The following is a 20,412-nucleotide window of genomic DNA, read 5'->3' on the forward strand; positions in this document are numbered from 1 at the left end:
TGAAATGAATAAAACTATTGAAGAATCGAATAGTCGTTCGATTTTCGTTACCCACCTCGAGGAACGGGAATACAAATTAGATAAGTTATATATCAGGTCTGCTGTCTTTTAGTCTAAGAGCTAGCTAGTGTAAGAACTATAAATTAATTAGATAAGATATTATTAAAAATTTGTCGACGACCTATAAAGGTAGGGAAGCGCGGCATGCAGACGGCTACCATCCGGTTAAACTGGAAATCATTGGGGAGGCTTATGTTAAGTAGTGGTAATCTTGTGGCTGAAATGGTGATGATGATAAAAAACATTAACAAAGCACTTCCAACAAAATGACAAGTTTCTTTCAGGAGATGAAACTCTTCAATAGCTTACATAAATACCAACATTAATTTTCCCCCCGCGGAAAACTTGAAACGCATACGTAGTGTTGCAGTTTGGTAACATAAACGAACTACCAAATATGAGAGGGGCTGTCTGAAAAAAAAAGCAGTTTAGCAAGTATCGTTTATATTACGTCTTATTATTGTGCTTGTATTCGGTAGCCATAAAATCTACTTCCTCAATCAAACTTTTCCAATACTCAATTACAATTTCCATAAACTTAACAGCGGTAATATCCCAAGTGTCATAGACAAATACCACAACGTTTTGTCTTTGTCAACCACAGACAAATTATATTTATAGATCCCACAATTCCCACATGAAAGTATCACGAAAGATATTAATAATATTAGCATCGTTTATAAAATCATTTTTGAAGATTCAAATCAGAAATGTGGAGATCTGTAAATGAACTAAAATCGCTGAAGGCTCACTTATCGCGTAGAACTGACGGCTGATGGGGTAGCAAGGTTCTGAAGATTCTGGAATCGGTAAGCGCATCATAGGACGTCTACTCACAATGTGGACAGTCTGTTGACCTTAAAAAGCTTCGGAAAGGTCCTGGATGCAGGCCGTTACCAAAAACTTTCGCTAGAATATTTTGATCATCTTTGACTGCCCAAGGCGAGAATCGAACCCACGACCTTTCACTTGCCGGGCGACTGCTCTTTCATCTGAGCTACTTAGACCTTGGATAAACCCGTCAAAATTTTAAATGTAATACGCTTTTGCGGCCACGTCTATTTTATAATTTAGTTTGAGAAGCGACTAATCGCTAAGAGATTTTAATAATCATCTTTGATTGTTACACAAAACTTTCTTGATGCGTCTATAAAAGTAGCAACTAGCTAGTCTACGTTGTCAACGCGTATCGTTGTAATTAATTTAGTTTGGGCCTTGATTCCGTCAGAGGACGCCCTAATCGCTGTCACACAACTCTACAAGTCCATTAAACTGGAGTTTAAAGTTCTGTCGACATGGAAACGTGATCAGACGGCTTGAGAGCTGCGTGTACGACTTCATTATGAAGTTAGTGTATAAAGAGGGCAGTAGACTCTATCCCATATGACACTGTATATTATATGCTCCATGTTTTTTTCAGAAAAGTAAAACAGAACAAAATTCAGGGATCTACATAATGCCTGCAGAATCACACCAGCGACGAAGTATTTATTTATTCCATGACAGTGTTTTGTTTTCATCACAAAAAGAAAGTGTGACTATTTCAGTTAAAATAAATCAGATGAGGTGAAAATAACGCGATTATCGGTTGACGACGTGGTCGCTTTTTTAGTACCACTACTCTCTAACTCTCTTTAGATGAAAATGGAGAAGCCGAAAAAAGCTTCATTCTTAAGCTTCCAAATTCCTTCAGTTACTTCTACTCAATCAGTTCAGTATTCATTATTTTTTCTAGTATTTACTTAACTTTCCCAAATCAAGGATGATTCATGTCGTTTTTCCCTCAAAAAAAAAAACAACATAAACACTACCGAACATGGCGCCACGTTTAATGACCTGCCCGTTTGTCAAACGGAATTCCCATAGGATTTAATTTGTCGCGTATTTACATAATAAATGAACGCCTCCGCCTCGAAGCGTGTAATCCGGTTTAGTCCGGATTAAACCGCTTTTATCCATCATTGAGAGCGACTTGATTCTCGATCAGAACACGATTTGCATGTTATTTTGTGCTAATGCCTAAATAGTTGCGGGCTGTTGTTGGTAGCAGTCGAAATATTGATGTAACAAATCTCCTTGCCCCAATTTGTTGTGCATAAATCTTAGTCTTTGGTTGAATTTTGGGTGATACAGAATGTACCAGTATCAGAGGGGCAATGTGGTATTTAACAATGTGTATATTCATTCTTGCGCAACCAATGACCGCGACTGTATTTACGTGGTATGGTCATCCATGGTGGTAGAAGCCACCTGCTGACTGTCATACCTTGTATACATGATTAGCCTTGGCATGGTGGTAGATAATATCAGTTTTCTTTTGGAATTACCTAAAGAAAACTTATAAGTAGATTAGATAGCATTTATTAATTTCATACAGTGTGTTTCAGTTATTTTAACTGTGTTTTTGAAAATGTGTAAGTACCGTCAAAGAAAAAGTTAGCTCTAAGACCTGGAACATACTAATTAAGGTTCCGTACAACGCTTCAAAACGTAAAAGATACCGCTTCAAAACACACGAAAAACATCTGGGGGCACGGCAGTGCCCCCACCAAGTCGAGCACGGCCGTACCATCCTTTTCTCGAAGCAATTCAGGCCACTTTCGACCGCCTGTAACTTCGTTCTGGATAAAACTAGAAGGCTGAATTTTCATTAGCTATGCAGGCATTGTAAAGACACGGTATATTTCAAATTTCATTCAATTTGAACCAGTAGTTTAAGAATTATAACGGGTCAAAGTTACTTAATTTTGTCACTCACTGACTCACTGACTCACTGACTCACTGACTCACCGATCATCAAAACTCTAAGGCACTTCTAGCAGACCTAGAAGCTTCAAATTTGGAATATAAGTAGTGTTTGGTGTATGAATCAAGGAAAAACTAAAATATTTGGGGGCACGGTAGTGCAACCGCCAAGTCGAGTAAAATTTTTCATTTTCGGTCCAGTTTTCTAGATACATAACTGCTGTCTACAAAATACAAANCCAAACTCCCTAAAGCCTATTTAATCTTTATACCAGTCCGTTAACCTCATAAAATACTCGACCCAAAGTGCTTCCACGAAATCTATACTAATATTATAAATGCGAAAGTAACTCTGTCTGTCTCGCTTTCACGCCTAAACCACTGAACCGTTTTTGATGGAATTTGGAATAGAGATAGTTTGAGTCCCGGGAAAGGACATTGGATAATTTTTATCCCGGTTTTTGAAACAGGTACGCGCGCGATAAAGTTTTTCTGTGTCTGACAAAATTCTACGCGGGCTAAGCTGCGGGTGAAAAGCTAGTAAAATTATATAAACTATACGAACAAAATTAATTAAAGTCCGTTTACCCGTACTGGTAAACAGGTACAATTTTATTTAATTTTATCACGCGGTCTCTTTTTAACGCAATATCGAGTAATTCCGCGTTGAATCTTTTGAAATTTTCCCAAGTGTGAAATACGCTCTCTTTCCATTTACTCAAAGCTTAATGAAATTTCGGATTCAGTCGCTTTGTCGTAACCAATATTAAGAACATTACAAATGTTAATTTATTCAATAAAACCCGAGTACTTCTCATTTTTCAATAATCTTTCGTTAATTTGGTAATATTTGAGTTTCGGTTCGTAACGTTACTTTTGTTAGTACAGTTGGCTGAATTTATCGGGACTATTCCCACCTCTCGTTCCCACCACTGCAAATCCTGTGTAGCCAGGATCTACAGCTTGACCGCCACAAAAACCCAATCAATGAAGGTCAAGTTTGTCCCGGGGGAAAGTTAAACTGTCATTGGACCCGCAACGAAATTAATCAGAAGAACATAGGAGGAGTTCGAAATTAAGGTTGGACTTCCCTCCATTGCAAAGCGGATGACAGGTGACAAAAAAAAAGGTTTAAAACCTTTAAGAAAAAAGATTATGCACCACGGACAATAAATAACAATTAAGGGGGCCTATCTTATGAGCAATTAGCAACTACCTGCCAATAGTATTTTTCACAAAATCGCTGATGGGATACGTCAGTCAAAGGACGTCACTTATATAAATTCTTCCCGAATGTACGCGAACGTCTAACTAGGCGATGGTTAGAAATCGACCATTGCTCGTCGCAGTTCCTCATGGGGCATGGCAACTTTAGACATAAACTTCACGAATTCAAACTAGTTCCGTCTCCTTTTTGCGAGTGTTCCACTGATGATGTCAGTAATGAGCAGTCTGCCCATCATATCTGGTGGGAGTGTGATCTTTGGAAACATGAACGTGATATAATGCTTAATTCAATACAACATACATCAGTTTCCGCAATTTATTACACCGATCTTGTCGCGACAAGGAAAAATTTCCGTGCTTTTAAGCGATTTTGTGAAAAATACTATTGGCTGAATTTAGTTAGTACTCTTTTTGTCTAGGTGTCCATGGGAGATAAGCTTCGTGGCATTACTGAGATACACCGACACCATGCTGAGTGGCCCACCTTTTCAGTGTCAAGTATAATGTAGGTAGGTAATTTAGTGTGAAGCCTGAAGACTAGAGTGTATAACCAATGTGTGTTACCAGTGATAACTTATGGCTCGGAAACGTGGCCTCTCACTATAAGCCTTATACAGAAGCTCAAAGTTGCACAGCGTGCTATGGAGAGGGCTATGCTTGGTGTTTCTTTGCGAGATCGAATCAGAAATGAGGAGATCCGTAAACGAACCAAAGTCGCTGACATAGCCCGACGTATTAGCAAGCTGAAGTGGCAATGGGCAGGGCACATAGTANAAGTATTGTTTTTGATGGGATTTTCATTTCTCTGAATTTATTCACTCTCACAAACTTAATGATTCCTTGAAACCTTCTACTCGTAATTATTCATGACGTCATCTTGAACAATCTAAAAGCGTTTCCATTTGTTTTAATATAATAATAATTTAACAAGCTCTAAGAGGGAAGTTTTCGTTTCAGCTCTTGTATATTCATTAAGTTAGTAAATAAATAGTGCTGGTTTAAGCTAGAGGAAATGTTTATTAATTTTGTTAACGAAGGAAAATTTTGGAACTTGAGGAAAATCTATTGACGTTATTAATGTCGGACTCTGATTTACTAAGGTACATATTTATGTGATAATTTTATGAAACTTTTTTGCATACGTTCTTCTATCGTGGACTAGAGTCACAATGTTAATGTTAGATTTTATGAGTCGCCACTGGAGAATTTATTCTGATTATAAATTTACTCGAATATAGAATCGTATCAAAAATCTCAAAGTTGAAAGAGTGGGTAGCATAATATTATGCTACCTACTAGACCACCGAGAGATGTATTCATGAATTCATGCATTATATTGCTATTGTCATGAGTGTATTGCATCTTTATTCATTAAAAAATAATGTAATTTTCTATTCTAACGATGATTTTTTTTTAATTACTCCAGTCGTTTTGGAGCCTACTCAATCAAATCAAAAATATAGATAATTTTAAGATTCAAACCACTGTGCAAACAACAAACCACAGCGTTTTTATTCCAACACCCTGTATAAACCATGACACACATTCACGTTCAGAACTCAAAGTAAGTTGGCAACGCGTTTTTGATCAGACAACTTCGGTAATATGATATAAAGGGGCGTGCATATGGTGTTTCTTTTCTCTCCCGAATGCTAATGCGGGGATAAACCTTCCTTCGGGAACTTTTGCCTATCAAACTATTGTACAGCTGAAGATTTAGGACGTGGTTTCTTTTATCTTTATTTCATATTAAGGTAAAGTTTTGTGTTATGGAAAGTGAATTAAGCTAACTTTACGTGCTTATGAGAAAATTTAATGAAAGTTTACAGAAAAACAGCGACTTCGATAGGAGAAAATATTTTCGCTAACCATGAAATACCTGTTTCTAACGCGTTAATCTCGTCCTTATGAGTATTTATTACTAGATAAATAGGTACTCTTTAGGGGTTGAGTGATCTGAATTTACCAAACTCCCTAAAGCCTATTTAATCTTTATACCAGTCCGTTAACCTCATAAAATACTCGACCCAAAGTGCTTCCACGAAATCTATACTAATATTATAAATGCGAAAGTAACTCTGTCTGTCTCGCTTTCACGCCTAAACCAGTGAACCGATTTTGATGGAATTTGGAATAGAGATAGTTTGAGTCCCAGGAAAGGACATAGGATAATTTTTATCCCGGTTTTTGAAACAGGTACGCGCGCGATAAAATTTTTCTGTGACTGACAAAATTCTACGCGGGCGAAGCTGCGGGTGGAAAGTTAGTAAAATTATATAAACTATACGAACAAAATTAATTAAAGTCCGTTTACCCGTACTGGTAAACAGGTACAATTTTATTCAATTTTATCACGCGGTCTCTTTTTAACGCAATATCGAGTAATTCCGCGTTGAATCTTTTGAAATTTTCCCAAGTGTGAAATACGCTCTCCTTCCATTTACTCAAAGATTAATGAAATTTCGGATTCGGTCGCTTTGTCGTAACCAATATTAAGAACATTACAAATGTTAATTTATTCAATAAACCCCGAGTACTTCTCATTTTTCAATAATCTTTCGTTAATTTGGTAATATTTGAGTTTCGGTTCGTAACGTTACTTTTGTTAGTACAGTTGGCTGAATTTATCGGGACTATTCCCACCTCTCGTTCCCACCACTGCAAATCCTGTGTAGCCAGGATCTACAGCTTGACCGCCACAAAAACCCAATCAATGAAGGTCAAGTTTGTCCCGGGGGAAAGTTAAACTGTCATTGGACCCGCAACGAAATTAATCAGAAGAACATAGGAGGNTATGTGTTAATGCAAAAGCACTATCTGTATCTATTGACTATTACAAGAGCTGTAACATCTTTAGTGTGAGACTTCATGAGTCGCTTTAAGTCGTCAAATATGGCTCTATAGAAGCGAAATATTAAATGTCCTCCAAAACACGGAATCATTTCCCTAATCGGAGAATTTAGTTGATCTTATACAGCTGGGATAGGTACAATTTTGCAACAGACTCTGACGTGCTAATGATTGTACAAAATAATAAAATTAAAAATCAATATGCTTATTACAATTAATGATGCGTACGTTGTAAGGATGAGTGTATTTTTTCAGTAGAATCCCATGAGGTTGTTCAGATACAAGCACCAAAATGTAAATCCCATGAGCTCATACTGTTACGAGCACAAAATGTACCAATACAATTTTTCGATATATTAAGGTTTGAATTCCAATGAAAATGTAAATATGTTTTTGCATGTGACTATACGTTTTATTAATTACACCTCGAACAGACCAATTTGAGGTTTCCCTTTGTATTTCGAGCATCCATCACACTTTTCTTTTTTCCGAACGAAGTTTCAGTTTTTGATGTTTAAAAGAGAATTTTCAAGACAGATTGGTACCATTAACAATAAATAAGCTTATGCAACAGAATAAGTAATACTCGCAATTAAGTATCTAATAGAAAAGGTGTTTTACTCTACTGCTAAAGATATACAAATAGATGTAGGATGGGGTCAAATAGTTGTATGCTGATTAGGAAATCATACCAATTGTAACATTTATGAAAATGTATTCAGTTTTATTCTGTGGCATCTTGTCATCTTAACAACGGCTGTCACAATAATGAGACTCACAAATTTTAGGTCAACACTTCTAAATTGAAAAGCTTCTCCAAAGGGTCTTCTTATTAAGTTTCACTAGAACTGTGTCGCAGTGAAACTCGCTAGTCATTTCGACTAAAATTTCTTTCCCCGAGTAATCACTATTTCGCCGGAAGCTATCTTTCATTTATTAAAAACAGGGGTGTCCCGATCGCCAGTTTGTAATCTTGACAGGGGCCCGGGGCCATCGATTTCCCCGCAGATTGGTAAAGAAACAAAGAGATATCACCAATTTTTTCATCATTTCTCTCATTACGTAGAACGAAAGGTTCTGATTTTTATCGTGTTCAATAGGGTTCGGTTTTTTTGAGAAAATATTTTTTGCAAATTTTAATTTGCGCCGTCTAGTCCCAAACTAAACAAAGGCTGTGACAAAGGATAAGAGATTAAACTTTTTGTAACACTGCACCAAACGTCCATATTTTCTTAAAAAATTGATGAGTTTTATGATGCCCATTAAATGGATATATTTTTCTTCAGTCAACTGAATAATTTCATACTGATATGAAGAAGACTTTCATATTAAGCTAATTTTTTACAAAGTTTAAACCTTTTTGGTGAAATTAATAAGGTAAATGTGAGGTCGTACGCCTCGTCTTTACAAAAGAACATGCGTATCATATACTTAATTTATGCAGATTGATATCAAGTGCATGTAAAGTTCATAATAATCAAACTTTTTGTTAACATAAGGGGGCTACCTAATTTTTAAATCTGGCTCAAACCTTTGTTTTAACAATTCTAATGAACCAGTTCTCATTTACAAAGACTGAGAGAAGCTACTAAACATGCATCAGCATGCTCTAAGGCATAATTAGAGTCTCATAGTCTCACCAGGCCTGTTCATCTCCGCGAGTTTACATCGAAAACAAAACATGCACGATGGCCCACCTACAGGATACTATTCGACAAGGCCTCAAATACGAGCGAACATTGACTGACGCACGCGTATTCTTGTGTGTGATGGAAGAAAATAAAGAAAATGGTGTACTAAATACTGTGCAGTATTTAACTGCCTAAATAATAATAAAAACACAGAATGTACTTTTTTAAGTTGCCTCAAGACACTGAGAGGTAAATAAGTAGTTAATATTATTCATGATAATTCATACTAAATCATGTATTTCCTCAGCCATTTTCCGCAATTTGGCACCTCACGTCACATCGTTTTACCGAAGTCAGCCCTATAGCTTCGGCGCAGTGCCGATCACTGACGTTTGTCAACAAAATGGTGCTTGACTCTTGAGACAGGCTAAATTACACCATATTGTTAATGACATTGAGCATACATTTTTTTAAATACCTTTGCGAAGTAAAACTTCTGTACGTAGTACTTATTATTATTCTGTGGTCTCACTAGTCTCACTGTGTCATTGGGACTCAAAGTGCGCACGTCCAATTATGTGCGGCAAATAAGGAACGATCCGGGACTAAACAGCGGAACCAATTCCGGGCTCATCCGTGTTTGTCAAAGTACTTCCGTGGGTAGTACGATAAGTTCTCGAATGATACTCACCTAAAACCTCTAACCTTTTGTACCTTATCAACAACTGGCGCAAAAAGAGGGGTGATAATACATAATTTGAAGAGTTTTTCTGTGTGTCTGTCTTTGTAGCTTCGTGGTCTTATTTTGATTCAGATCTATCGTGCATTTATTGATAGATTAAATTTTTCACAATACTCAAAACTAAGAAATACAAACAATTGAGGCGTGCTGTACTTGAAGTTTCCCTGCGTGAACGAATCAGAAATCAAGAGATCCGCAGGGAAACTAAAGTAACCGACTAGCCCACATAATTGCCAAGCTTAAGTGGCAGTGGGCAGTTGGGCACATTCTTGTAGAACCGATGATGACCGCTAGGGCAGAAAAGTTTACGAATGGAAACCACAAACAGGAAGACGTAGTGTAAGCAGGCCCCCCACTGTAACTAGGTGGTTCGATGATTTGGTGAAGGTCACGGGAAGCTCTTGGTTGCGGCAGGCCTGGCTCACTCCGCGCGGTACATCCGATAATTACCTACAGCGAAGCGCCCCGCCGGCGGGTATTATATCAGTCGAGTGTCACGAGCGCGCCCGTCAGGACGCTGGCGAGCGTTGTAGTACCTAATTCTATGATCGAAGTATTATTTAAAAATGGACATAAAGAGAAAGAATATTATTGTGCGGCGTTCGGGTGTTTAAATTCGAAAAGAAATCAACCGGATTTATCTTTTTTTCACTTCCCAAACATGCTGAAAGGTATGTTGGCCATGTAGGTAATCAATAATTCTTAGGATAGTATTCCTATACTATCCTAAGAATTATTGATTACCTACCTTAACCTACCATGACTACTGCTCAGAATGCGTTCGTTCGTTTCAGCCAAAAATGACGTCCAATGCTGGACAAAGGCCTCTCCCAAGGTTTTCCATAATCNTCTTCAGTCAACTGAATAATTTCATACAGACATGAAGAAGACATTCATAATTATGCTCATATTTACCAAAACAATTTTAAGTTAATGAACCTTTTAGGTAAATGAGAAGTCTTACGCCTCGTCTTTACTTAAAAGAACATGTGTATCATAGACTTAATAATTATGCAGGTATACTTAATACTTACCTAATAGTTATGCTAAAAACATGTTTGATATCAAGTGCATGTAAAATACATACTCAAACCTTTTAATAACACAAAGAGGCATTGTACCTACATTCATTTAACTAATTTAACCATACTTCTCTCACTTTGATTACATTTTAACAATTCTAATGAACCAGTTCTCATTTACAAAGACTGAGAGAAGCTACTAAACATGCATCAGCTTGCTCTTAGGCATAATTAGAGCCTCATAGTCTCACTAGTCTCACTGTGTCATTGGGACTCAAAGTGCGCACGTCCAATTATGTGCGGCAAATAAGGAACGATCCGGGACTAAACAGCGGAACCAATTCCGGGCTCATCCGTGTTTGTCAAAGTACTTCCGTGGGTAGTACGACGAGTTCTCGAACGATACTCACCTAAGACCTTTAACCTTTTGTACCTTATTAACACCTGACGCAAAAAGAGGGGTGATAATACATAATTTGAAGAGTTTTCCTGTGTGTCTGTGTGTGTAGCTTGGTTTGGTACATTTATTGATAGATTAAATTTTTCACAATACTCAAAACTAAGAAATACAAACAATTGGGGCGTGCTGTACTTGAAGTTTCCCTGCGTGAACGAATCAGAAATCAAGAGATCCGCAGGGAAACCAAAGTAACCGACTAGCCCACATAATTGCCAAACTTAAGTGGCAGTGGGCAGTTGGGCACATTCTTGTAGAACCGATGATGACCGCTAGGGCAGAAAAGTTTACGAATGGAAACCACAAACAGGAAGACGTAGTGTAAGCAGGCCCCCCACTGTAACTAGGTGGTTCGATGATTTGGTGAAGGTCACGGGAAGCTCTTGGTTGCGGACAGTAGGGGACGTCATTTGGCTAAAACGAATACTTAAATAATAAGTCAAATTAAACCGATCATGAAATACATTTACTCTTTTAACTACTCGTTAAATGCGAGACTTCTTGATTCAATTCGAAAACCGTTAGTACGTCCCCAAGCTGAAGGTACCGGAAGCAGGGCGCCCCGCCGCGCGGATCTTTGAAACTAAAAACCGGAAATTGCGTCGTCGCGTTGTCTACCCTCAATGCCTAGACGTACTCGGAACATCTTCATTAGTGCCACGAATTAAGCGCTTTCAGGTTTTTGTCATAAGAAGTTATTACAGCTTACGGTATAATAGAGATTTTAATTCATTAGCGAGATATTGCGGGGTTTTAGCTTGCTTATTTCCAGGATGATGGGGGAATTTTAACCCAATTACGTGTTGAGCGTTGGAAAGTCATAAAAATAAAATGCTGAATGATAAAAGGCTTTACAAGTTTTTAGTATTAATCATCAGAATGATATTTTAGTGTGAAAAATTGGGTCAACACATTTTTATTTATTTAACAAGTTTTTATTAAGACAATATTTCATCACTGCACACACAGACTGGCTCTTATAGTCAATTCTAAATATCATTTGTAGTAATCAATGTAGAGTATTTCGAACTGAAAGCGAATACGAAAATCGTCGAGTTACATAACTAAAAGAGGAATCTGAATCGTATGTGACACTGGACAGCACGAGCTAACAAACTATAGTAAAAACAATTAAAGTAACGGCAGAGTCATGTTCATCCAATAAAAAAATGTTACCTAAAAGTTACTAAAATGTAACAAACGTTCAGAGAAAACAACTTTCAGTAACATTTGCATTGTTCAGAGGACGCGAAAATAATGTAGGATGTAAATGTAGTTCTCGTCGGGGCATGTTGATTTAAGTGGCTTTCATGAGTTTTAGGCAGAAAACACACAACTATGTGCTTTTTATTAGGTGATAAAATCATAGAACACACATGATATTATTATGAGAAAATATTGATACCAAGTTTCGAAGGCAATCTGAAACCTTTCAAATTCTAGGTTACATATTTTTTGACACCAAAATGAACTAGTAACAACCCGCTGGGGCAGAAAAGTTCTCGAGTGGCGACCACGACCCGGAAGACCTAGTGGGCAGACCTCCCACTAGGTGGACCGACGATCTGGTGAAGGTCGCAGGAGGTGCCTGGATGCGGGCGGCGCAGGACCGGTCTTTGTGGAAAACTATGGGGAGGCCTTTGTCCAGCTTTGCCTTGGCCTTTGTTAATGTTTGTTAATGAAAGTGTTTGTAGCTGTCTACAACAGTCGTGGTGGCAAAAAATGCGTAGGTACCTAAGTATCGCGTTTGAGTCCCGTTCCTCTCAGAAATAGTCTTTATTTTGTGTTATGTGTTCATTTGAACATAGATTTCTTACCCTAAAATTAAGGTTGCATATTTTAGAGTAAGAAATCTAAAGATCAAATGAACACAGTTTGGTTCTATCCTTAATGTTGCATTATTTTACGGTAAAGTGGGCAAATGAGATGCTGTAGACGATAACTGTTCTGTTTTAAAAGAAGTCATGAGATCTCGCGTTTTGTTTTTGCTTACAAAATTTTATAGCTGCCTTTAAGGTTATAAAAGTTTTTCTTAGAAATAATACCTACTAGGAACGAACAGTGTAAGTGTAGAGTGGATATAAATAAATAAATATCCTTGGATATTTACACTGCGCTTCTAGTCCCAAACTAAGCAAAGCTTGTACTATAGGTACTAGACAACGGATATAAACATACTTAAATAGGTACTTTTTTTGTTGTAAATACATACATATTATACATAGAAAACACCCAGTCCAATACAAACAAATATGTTCATGCACACAAATGTTTGTACTGTGCGGGAATCGAACCCGCAACCCCCGAAATAGTAGTCCGTTTCTAACCACTACACCAAAGTGCCGACAAATGTTCTATTAATTTGTTACAAAATGAAACCTTTTCGACAGTATTATTTGAAAATTCACAATATTCTCCACTATTCATACAACAATTCCTTCAAAATTGTATTAATGGGTATCTAATATTCAATATTAGATACATACTCGAGATTTTTTATTTTATTCAATGAGTTATGTGACTTTACATTTTATAGAAAACGTTTTCCCTATCCAGTAGATTTTATAAAAATAAGTTTTGAACATAATCAAGTTTCTGATGGAAGTTTTAATTCCGCAGTGCTCGCGGTGTTTGCTGTAGGAATAATTTGAATATTAGTTTATACTGCGAAACCTCGGAGACTGGGGAGTTCAGGAATTCGTGTTGGAGAGATTTTTAAAAGTTTATCAGAAAAAATGTTAGAATAAGTATTATTTTAAGCTAATGACATTATGGTTCCACGTTTTAAGCTTCACGGAGGCAAATGTTGCAGTGATTAGCATGACGTTTACACCTGGAAGTTGGACCATTTTACTTTAACTTTGACAAACGTCAAAAATCTGTCAAACTCCATACAAGAAGCACTGATTAATATCAGTGGTTAAAATAAGGTGGTGCAACTCAGCCTATATATTTATAAGTCAAAGTCAAATTCAGTTATGGTTGTCAATGTAGGTCCAAGATGGTCAAATGGTGTCAAATATCCTAGTATCAGATTTCTATTTTTGTTGACATTCAATTGCTGCAATAGATTAAGACCAATCTGTATAAGTCGTCGCCCCTGAGACAAAAAAGTACTACCCCTAGCACGAAGACGCGCCCTACCATTATTCCGCTAATGTTTGAGTGTTATCGGTACACGCTAAATTACCCATGAGTGCACACGCGCACTACAATTGCACGCACGGATTGCTCGGATCAAACTCCCCGCACCCCGCGCTTCCCTTGACCAAAAATTGGTGGGGCGCGTCTTCGTGGATGAAACGATCTATAATACAATAGCCCAATGTGGTGTCGATGTCGGGTCAGAACTAGGGTTTCTGATTTCTCGACCTATTTTTTTTCTCGAGTTTCGGGAATTCTCGAGGCGAAAGTCTCGAGTTTTCTCGGGTCTCGAGTCTTTACATTAAAACNGGAGTTATCGCGTAACAAACATAGAAAAAAAAAAAAAACATACGGGTCGAATTGAGAACCTCCTCCTTTTTTGAAGTCGGTTGAAAAGAAGTCATGAGATCTCTCGCATTTTGTTTTTGCTTACAAAATTTTATAGCTGTCTTTAAGACTATAAAAGTTTTTCATGGAAAGAATACTAGGTATACGAACGAATAGTGAAACTGTAGAGTGGATAATTCTGCAATTATTTGTTACAAAATGAAACCTTTTTGACTGATTTTTTTTAAATTTCGCAATATTCTCCACTATTCATAGAACAATTCCTTCAAAATTGTATTAATGGGTATCTAATATTCAATATTAGATACATAATCACATTGAATAAAATACCCATTTTGTATTTTATTCAATGAGGAGACATTATATAGAAAACGTTTTCCCTATCCAGTAGATTTTATAAAAATAAGTTTTGAACATAATCAAGTTTCTGATGGAAGTTTTAATTCCGCAGTGCTCGCGGTGTTTGCTGTAGGAGTAATTTGAATATTAGTTTATACTGCGAAACCTCGGAGACTGGGGAGTTCAGGAATTCGTGTTGGAGTAGATTTTTAAAAGTTTATCAGAAAAAATGCTAGAATAAGTATTATTTTAAGCTAATGACATTATGGTTCTACGTTTTGCGCTTCACGGAGGCAAATATTACAGTGATTAGCATGACGTTGTACAGCTGGAAGTTGCACCAACTTACTTAAACTTAACAAACGTCAAAAATCTGTCAAACTCCATACAAGAAGCACCGGTTATTGTTATTGTTACGGTTAAAATAAGGTAGTGCAACTCAGCCTATGTATTTATAAGTCAAAGTCAAAGTTCTGGTAGTCAATGTAGGTCAAAGATGGTCAAATGGTGTCAATTATATCATATAGTATCCTAGTATCAGATTTCTATTTTTGTTGACATTCATTTGCTCCAATAGATTAGGATCAACATGTATAAGTCGTCGCCCTTGAGGCAAAAAGTACTACCCCTATTATAGATCGTTTCATCCACGAAGACGAGCCCCACCATTAATCCGCTAATGTTTGAGTGTTATCGGTACACGCTAAATTACCCATGAGTACACACGCGCACTACAATAATGACGCACGGATTGCTCGGATCAAACTGCCCGCACTCCGCGCTTCCCTCGACCAAAAATTTGTGGGGCGCGTATAGAGATGTTTCCTGGGTCAAAAAGCAAGAGTTTTAATTAGTCCGTCAGTTAACATATCAAAAAATACTCTACACGTATTTTTCACTTTTTCAAACTAATGAAAATCTAAAGAGATAAAGCGCGCCAAAGTTCATAAGAAGAGGCCCGTGACGTCAATGCGTGCATAAAAGTGCCGCACGTTGTGACGTCGTGCGGAACTTCAACGCACCATAATTATGTAATTATTTGTTAGATTGACAAATAAAAATATATGTATTCAATATTTTTTGATATTAAACATGACGGACTAAAAAATTTTTTTTAGGAAACTAGCCTGAGGAACACAAGTTCAAAGTCAAACCCTGCCGCATCGCTGGACTACTGTCGTGATCCCACTCGTAACACAACCGTTTAGCTTACCACGAGGGGTTAACGATCTCATTTGATTTCCTGAACAAAGCTCAGCTATTTTGCTCCTAGTTAGTTCTGCTAAAGCTAAACACGTTAGAATTATAACTCCATTACTTTTATTTTCTCAACGCCAGCGCTGGTTTGTTTGCGGTCTGCGCCGGCCCGGATTCATTTCCCGGCGATTGTTATTAAAATTCTCCTAGCTTTAAGTACAGTCAGCTAAGTAAATTGTGTTTCAAACACGTTTTAGTGATGTTATGTTTACTTAAAAAGTGACAGTCCAGTTATGGCTGAGACGTAACTGATTGTTACTTGAAAAGTTATATGTGATAATCTGTTTAGCACAGGGCCAGGGCTGTAACTGTTTGGTATATAAATTAAATATGCATGTAAATTAAATGATCTTTTTATTTATTTATTTAAAATAGGTACACAAACAGATCACTGTCAATTAAATATTAAGAGAGAAATTAAATAGCCATAAAATTAACAAAATATTAAATAACTAAACAGAGATCCAACAAAATCAGCGTACACAACATATTTAGTATTAAATAAAGCTAAGTATTAAGACTACTCTAGAATAAAACAACAATTTAAAAAGATTTTCTAACCCTAAATACTCTAACTAGATTTTGTGGGTTGAACACACAACATCTTCTTGATTTGCATTGATTAAAAAATAAGAAAAAAAACTGTTTTTGGCTTTAGATTAGATTTAAATCAAGTGACAAACATTGATAGGAAACTTCAATGCAAGTTTTCGACTAATGATTGTAAAATAATTTGTTCAAAAGTTGGCCACAATTTTCGCGACCAAATGTACTGTCTCACTCGCTAAAAGGATTGGACTCGGTTTTCGGGTAAGCGTTTTCGAATACAAAGGGGCGATTTGTAAAAATGCTTTTTAGTTGCTTTTGTTAATTGATATGGAATGATTTTTCAATTAACTGATTATGATTTTCTTTGAAAATAACAATGAATGTGTAATATTAAAAATAAGGGAAAACAAATGATTCAGATTTTCAGTCAAATTAGTCTTACTTAAGTTTTCATTTCATCCTGATCGCTAGATTTAGAAAACGTGTTATTTTCTCCACCCAATTTTTTTGATGTATTTCATAGGTCAATTTAGTTCCTTTCTTAATTGTCTTCAGGTCCACCCGCATATTGGCTTCTGACATGGCTCAATCACACTGATAAACTTCTTAACCTATCCTTCAAAGAACACAATGAAATGTATTTCAGAATACCAGGATGATTTAGCTTGCCATGTCCTGACCAAGAAAGAAACCCGCAAGAGATTTTTAAAGTTATGTGTCATTTCTGGAAATCGAACATAGAACCTCTCAGATTCAAGAATCCATGCTCTTAGGCTAAGTTGCACCATCTTATGTCAATTGTGACTTTATCCATAATCGGTGTTTTTTGTATGAAGTTTGACGTACGTTTGTTAAAGTTAAAGAACGATTGTGCATCAACATCAAAATCAAAAACATTTATTCAGTTTAGACCACAATTAAGTGGCACAAAGCAGCCTTAACCTAATTTCTGAACGTTTAGCAGAGCATTCACAAATAGGTGTAAATTGCCAAAACACAATGACCCCAAATCGCTATGTCCTATAAATTCCTTACCCTAATCCGACCTCCATACTCCATGGTCTATAAAAAAACTATTTGTCTACCGCCCGTGGCGATAATAATTCCGCAACAGCAATAAAAAAATCAGCGACAAATCTCAAAATCCTCGCGACAGCCAACTACGCACGCCTTCAAAATTATTAAGCCTTTGAAAGACCTGGCGTTTGGAAGGTAAACGAAAATGAACCTAGGGTAGAATTGGAGTAGGGTTGATGTTCGCATAATCGTGGTAGAGAGAAATAAAGCTAGCTCGCTTAAAGCCGGCAAAGTGCGTGTCGGGCAAATAGTGAAGTATTCCGTATGTAGAGTTTCTAATACTCCTTTGATAGAGTCATAAAATATGTAAACATGATTGATAGACCGTGCTACTTAATATTTTTTTCTATTTCATAAAATGATAGTGGGTATACACATATTATAGCTATATATGTGTATACCCACATATATACATATAGATTACAAAGAACGCTGACTATTTAAATCTAATTATAACTTTCAAACTCTAGGGTTTTTTTCGCAAGAGCTTATACTATTATATCTCATCCAACACCACAGTTAAGATAAGCATGAAAAAAGTCAGTTACTCCGTGACCATAGCGTGCGGAAATATCGGAAACTCAAAAATAAGGTACATGGTAGCAATCCCGTCAGTAATAATAAGCATGACAAAAATAAACTAGAAAATAGAGTTAAAAATGCATAAAGGTTTTATAATTTTGCTACGGAATCCTGAAAAATGTTTACGATGCCACAGAATTTTACGGAGCGAGGTTTATAGTGGACATGTGTCGTACTCTCTCACTCGGTTAGGGGCCTGGTTGGATTATTCGACAATCGCTCGTTATTGTTACTTTATACGAAAATATATGTTTTATAAAAAGTCATGAAGGAATTTTAAAATACATACTCGTACTAGAAAATCAAATTTTGAAAAACTTTCATACAAGTAATAGCAGGAATAATTTTGTTATAAAAATTATACCATCTGACTTTCAGGAGCTCGTTTTCCTAATCAATACAAATACAATTTAACATATTTTCTTCTGATTAGACTTACATTTTATAGATAAAAGTATCTGAACTGGTACTGGTACCTGAAACAAAAACACAAAGTACATATTATAAAGAAGCGCCTTCAATTGTCAAAGAAACAAACACATCAATGCTCAAAGGAGCATTATTTATCAGCTATTTTTCCGCAAACGAAATGGGCGCTTTAGATAGTACCAGCCCTTTCCCGGTCAGCTCATTCAATGTGACTCCCCATAATCCAATAGCAGTCTGGCTGGCCAGGATTTGTAACCCTGCGGGAGATCTCATCGGGTCTACTCGGTCTCAAAACATCCTATCCATCCGTCTTCCTCACTCTTGTCAGCATCTTTACACGAGTAAAAAGGATAGAGCTACAGCCCGATATTAAAATCATTGAAGTAGGGTATCTGTGATATTACAACCATCACGATCCTCTTAGGGCTAGGATTACAAGAATCGGCAAGGAGTTTCTGAATTACTTTTATTTTACTGGGAAATCGGAAACGATATTGATATTGCCTGGGAAAAGGCGTTTGAGACGGGATCATTTCGGGGAAAAGTCGCCCTTGAATTTGTATAGCTCGCTTTATGGAGAAGGCGGCAATTTGAAAGAAACACCAAGATAGGAGAGCTGTAGTTAGCCTTTAATGCGGTGGTTTAAAAAGAAAATGCGGTAAAGTTCTTCATTGTAAATGTTATATTCTTGACTATGGAATTCTACCAGTTAAAAGGCCAGCGACACTGAGTTGTAGCGTCTTGCTGTCATATTTTGGGAACATTGGATGAAGGAGTGTTTACCACCACTATTATACCCCGTGTTTGGCATTACCTGAACTTGATAGTTCAGGTAATTTCAGCCAGAAGACGTCCAACTGTTGAACATTAAGAAATGTAAATATGCATATTTTAAACTTCGCAAGCTTCAACTTGGACCAACTTCGTCTGATGCCAAATTATCTGTTGACCATCAATAGTGTCAGATTTTCCGACTGCCAACTGGGTACTATGTACTGGGCATTTCACTGCACATCCCACTGGATCTAATTACCCCTGTGCCATCCAATCATCACCCAGCCTGTCTGGATCCAGGCATTAGATTGGGTCTTATTTACTTCCTAATGCCTGGTACTGCGTAATCCCGTCAATGGTTGTCGCACGGCGCCGGATTACCAAACACGTGACGTTGCGGGATGGTGCAAGTTACGCGCATTTCTATTACAGGCGTTAGAACCTTCTGACTGTATATTTTTGTTGGAAAATAGCACTTATTACAACGAAATTAGATGCAACAGTTCAGGAAGATTATAATGAAATTTGTCAAAAGATCACAAATACAAGACTATATAGATATTATACTAACTTGCAGATTGGATGTAGGGAGAGAGCGAGCCCCGTTCGGCGAACGTCTGCAAACAAGCGCGAACAATGCTTAATTCATTCGCGAACATCGAATAAGGTGATTTTTCTCCCTTCAATAGCCTATAAATATAACTTAAAGGTGACCGATTGACTGACTGATTGACTGACTGACTGACTGACATAGTGATCTATCAACGCACAGCCCAAACCACTGGACTGATCGGGCTGAATTTTGGCATTCAGGTAGATGTTATGACGTAGGCATCCGTTAAGAAAGGATTTTAAGAAACTCTACCCCTAAGGGGGTAAAACGGGATCCACGCGTACAAAGTCGCGGGCGGCCGCTAGTAGCTTATAAATTTAAAAATCAGAATTAAATACAAACAATACGATACGAGATAACATTTAGTATCTAAACACATCCTTTGGCATTAGAAAGAATTTGGATATTGGTTAACCTTATCAAAAACTACGTGGATTCTATGAGGGCTATTTTAATGCATTCCTTGTAGTAAATGTAGTACAGACATCAGCAGATTAAGTTAAACACTGTACCATTTTATTTATTTGTAACAGCTACTATTTTAAACAAAATTTGCTTTCAGCTAC

The sequence above is a fragment of the Ostrinia furnacalis genome, unplaced genomic scaffold, assembly GCF_004193835.3.
Source record: "Ostrinia furnacalis isolate ACB-3 unplaced genomic scaffold, ASM419383v2 OfSCF7515, whole genome shotgun sequence".
Taxonomy (NCBI): Eukaryota; Metazoa; Arthropoda; class Insecta; order Lepidoptera; family Crambidae; genus Ostrinia; species Ostrinia furnacalis.